At 36.6% G+C, this 5,099-nt stretch overlaps 1 pseudogene; it reads left to right on the forward strand.

The window, feature by feature from the left end:
* The first annotated feature begins 1,608 nt into the window (after nt 1–1,608).
* Nucleotides 1,609–1,860, forward strand: LOC102472884 (40S ribosomal protein S21 pseudogene; annotated as a pseudogene).
* The last annotated feature ends 3,239 nt before the right edge of the window (nt 1,861–5,099 follow it).

The raw sequence follows: 5,099 nt of genomic DNA on the forward strand, positions 1-5,099 counted from the left end.
TGTCTGAGCAATAGAGAATTTGTTTCTTTGATTGTCTTCTGGCAGGAATATCTGTCTTCTGCTTTCAGATAGGGATTAGAATTTAAACCACTGGCTTTCTTGAATCCTATACCTTCAGACTTGGACTAAAACTGATTCCATTGGCTCTATTGGTCTTTAGGCTTTCAGATTCACTTCTCCTGGTTCTAAGGACTTTGTCCTGCAGATTTCAGCCCATAATTGTGTGAGCCAATTCCTTATGCAATATGTGTATGTGTGTGTGTACACACGCACACACAGCATATATATGTACATATGTATTACAGGTTCCACAGGTTCAGCTTCTCTGAATAAACTTGACTATCTTTAAAAAAATGTAAAGACAAGTCACAGAATATGAAAAAAATAATTGGAAAGCACATACCAGACAATAACGTTTAGGTGATGTGTATAAAGCATGCTTACAACTCAATGAAAAATAGACAAAAACCTTTACACATTTCACAAAGAATATACATTAAAAAATATTGAGAGTCAATAAGCAGTGGCTGGGAGGTGGCATGGTGAGTAAAGGCACCAGTCTTCCAAATGACCAACCATGGTTGGAGTCTCGGACCTGGCGGCTTACTTTTCCACTTTCCCTCCCTCTCTCTCTCTCTCAATCTGTACCTCTCTAGTCAAATACAAATAAATAAATAAAGTTAAATAAAATAATTTAAAAAGTAGCCAATAAGCACATGGAAAAGTGTTCAACCTAATTAATTACCAGAGAAATGTAAATTAAATGATAATGAGGTACTTCTAAGCAACCACTAAAATAGCTAAAAACTAAATTTTTCACAAATCCAAAATGCTGGTGAGGATATTAATAAATGGAAATTTTATTCATTGTTGTTAGAAGTATAAAATACTGTAACCACTTTATCAAACTGCTGATTTGGGGTGGGGGGGCAGGCATTAGATGGTGTAGCAATTACATCACTGGACTCATGGTTTGAGTCCTGGATCTGGTGGCTTGAAACTCACACCAGGCACATGCATGTACATGCCCAAGATCCTGGGAGGAAGGGGGAGGATAAAGGATTGTGGCATGGCCGACCCCAAGCGGGGAGTGATTTCTCACTTTCCCTCTCTCTGTCTGTGTCTCTCTTTCCAGCAAGTGCAAGTGCCCTAAGGCAAAAATCTCTAAAAAAAAGAAAAGAAAAGAAAATATAAAAAACTGTCGTTTTTGTTTGTTTATTTAGAAAAAAACCCATCCCCCTACCACATAACCCAGCCACTTCACTTTTAGGTTTTACCCTAGAGAATTGAAAGCATATATCCACAAAAGTTTTGAGGAAGAATGTTCATTACAGTGTCATTCATAATAGCTCCCAAACGGAAACTATACACATGCCATTCAATAGGAAAGAAGATAAACAAATTGTGGTGTATTTATGCATTATAATAATTCTTAGCATTAAAATAAATAATATACATCAATATAAATGAAAATGTAACAATATAGATGATTTAAATGAGTATCAAATATCATGTTGAGATAAATAAACAAGACAGCAAAGAGTATGTAGTGCATGATTTAAATGAAGTTTAAGAGTAGAAAATAACTTGTTTCTGTTCACACTCCAGATGCAGAATGACACCAGCGAGTTCGTGGACCTGTACAAGCCGTGGAAGTGCTCCTTTAGCAGCTGCGTCATCTGCGCCAAGGACCATGTATCCATCCAGATGAACGTGGCTGAGGTGGACAAGGTCGCCGGCAGGTTTAACGACCAGTTCAAGACCTACACCATCTGTGGGGCCATTCGCAGGATGGGGGAATCAGATAACTCCATTTTCCAGCTGGCCAAGGCTGACGGCATTGTCTCAAAGAACTTCTGATCAGAGAGAACCATGGATGGGGTGGTCTGGAGGCTTGTCATAAACAGTGAACCCTCCTCCCCCCCAAAAAAAGAATAAAAAATATCTTTGGCAATAGAAATCAGAATCATGCTTTTTTTAAGGAGCAGTTCTGAGTTTAATGAGAATTGACTAAAAGAGATTTTTCAGGAGTGATGGAAAATATTCTGTATCTTGCTTAAAGTGTTGTTACATACTTGTACACCTTAGTCAAAGCTCATTGAACTGTATGCTTCTGGTCAATCAATACATTCTACTTTATAAAAAATTTACCTCATACGAAAAAAGCATGCCTCTAGTATTTATGAAAATATGAACTCTAATTCTAATTTTGTAATATTATTTTCAATAGATTAAAACTTAGAATAACTTATGTTATTTGTTCATTAAAATAAAACCTACACACCACAAAATTTTATTGCATAATAAGTGAAATTTCCCTCTTCAAGTCTCTCTACCAACTCTCACTTTTGAATTGTGGTACTTTTTCAGATTTAGTTACATGTGTGAGTTTATATATTTATATGTATTTCTGTACTTGTGTATGTGTGTTTAATCTGAAAATAGAATTATACTCTACACTGTTCTAGAATTTATACATACATATATATATATATTTACATATACACATATATCCATATATATATATATATACACACACACACACACGCACAGTCATGTGTTGCTTAGTGATGGGGATATGTTCTGAGAAGTGTGCCATTAGGTGATGTGTGAACATCAAAGGGTGTACTTAAACAAACCCAGAAAATATAGCCTACTACATGCCTAGACTATATAGTATACCCTATTGCTCCACAGTCATATATGCAGTCCATCATTCACCAAATCATTTTGTGACACATGGCTATGTATACATACATATGCATACACACAACTAACATGTCATCATTATTGGTGTATTAAATTCCACTGTATTCTTTTGGAAGAGTTGAATCGTATGCCATTTTATCTACCATATTTTACTTTATAATTACCAAATTAATGAATATTTTATATTGTCTCCAACTTTTAGCAAGGACAAGCAAGGCTGCAGTAAGGATCTTTGCACATCACCTGCATGAGTAGAATAAATTTACAGAAGTGGCTGTTCTGTGGAAGATAATGGTTCTTAAAAATATACGTTATTGGGATCAGCAGATGATGTAATGGTTACATCACTAAAATCCTATGTAGTTAACTGCAGTTCTAGTCCTGGACCCGGTGGCTTAAAACTCAGGATGGGCTCATGTGCATGTGTGCCCAAAGTCCCAAGAAGAGACTGGAGGAGAAGGGACTGCTGTGTGGTCATTCCCCCTGGAGGGAGGGTGATTTCTTGCTTTCTGTCTCTCTCTGTCTTTCTGGCGAGCACATGCACCCTACAGTAAAAACCTCTCCAAAAAAAAAATTCCCAAAGTGGAATTAAAGATTGGCTTGTGTGGTTCTCAGAAGATGACAAATGTTCTACGCAGTTGTAGATTATCTCCAGGAACATGAACATGCTCTGAATGAAATATAAGTGCTGGGAAAGTGTCAATGTAGCCTGGAAAATTAGCATCAGCCTTTTTTTAATCTTAAATCCTGCAGGGGACAAAATTGAAAGTTAGCTGGGGAATGGGACTTACCGTCCACCACATGAAGCATAAAAAATTTGATCCTTTATTGGTGATTATTTAGATCATTTTTTGGTCATTGTTTTTCCAAAAATAAATATTGACCACATTGCTGTGCTGTTACACATACTGACTTAGGTTACTAATGTCTACATCTTGGACTTCAGTAAAAACTATGTATACAAACTGCTAATTTGGGCGTGGTGGCGCCCGCCCTATGGCAAACTGCTAATTTTATTTTTCTAAATGTCTTATATATAAATTGGTTAAAATGCTGTTGGACGTAGAGTACGTGAATATGTACTCCTTGTGCAAAATTGAAAGTCAGCCAGTCCCATAGCACAGGGGTTAAGCACAGGGTATGGGGAGTTGGAGTTGGGTCCCAGATGGTCAATCACAGCTTTGATCCTGGTCTGGCAGCTTGAAAAGCAAGCCAGGCACATGCATGTGAATGCCCCAAATCCTGATAGGATGCAACAATGGAGAAAAAAAGGATTGCAGCAGCAGCGATCACATCCCATTGGGGTATACTTTCTCCCTCTCTCTCTCTCTCTGTCTCTGGCAAGTGCATGCACCCACTGGGAATTAAAATGAAAAATAAATAAATAAATAAAACATTGTAAGTAAGGTGAAAGAAAATGTGGATGACCAATTTAAATTCCAGTCTTCCCTTCAGAGGTATCCACAATTATCAATAAAGTTGGTGTTCTTCCTTCTCCTTTTTGTGGATTTCAGTTTACATATAGAAAATAAATATAAGGTACTACATACTTTCTTATATATGGATGCATATAATGTACTGTATACTTTACATGCATATGTGCACATACACATATTTTACATATAAGAACAATTGTAATAGCAATGTAAGAATATACCTATAACCACTGAGAATAAGGTTTTTTTCCCTTCATTTTTTGCCATTTTTGTTCACCTTTTATGAAATACCTACACAATAATTTTCTTTATTGTTTTCCTATATGTTTGGCTATCTTATCCTCGTGGATTTTTGGAGATTTTATTTTTACATTCCAAATATTAATATTTTCCTACTACCTAGGTAGCAAATATTCCTACATTTCTATTTTAATATTTTTATATATTTTTACTATTATTCATACATTAAATCACTATACATCATTTAGATTGGACAGAGACTTTACCCAGCATGATGTACACCTCAGTCCAGCCCAGCTGAGACCACCATACACATCCTCGTCAAAAGATATTAAACCTTATCTGTGTCCCACAAGAGTCTTACTTCTCCATTTCCCCCCCAAATTTCCCATGCTCTTCCCCTCTCACACTCTCTTTCCACTTTGTCTCTAGTGTCCATTACTTTTATGTTCTGTAGTCTTTCACTCTCTACCATAGAGTGCGGACAGTTGGTGTATGTTAAGTGGAGACATGCAATGTCTCTCTTTCATAGCCTGACCTGCTTCACTCAGCAACAAATCTTCCATATTCATCCACTTTCTATCAAATTCCAGGGCCTTGTTGTTTTTTATGGCTGAGTAATATTCAATGGAGTATATGTGCCACAATTTTTCAATCCATTCATTTGTTTGTGGACATTTGGGTTGGTTCCACGTCTTAGCAATCGTGAATAAG

This window comes from Tupaia chinensis, unplaced genomic scaffold, assembly GCF_000334495.1.
Source record: "Tupaia chinensis unplaced genomic scaffold, TupChi_1.0 Scaffold149552_1, whole genome shotgun sequence".
NCBI classification, from domain to species: Eukaryota; Metazoa; Chordata; class Mammalia; order Scandentia; family Tupaiidae; genus Tupaia; species Tupaia belangeri.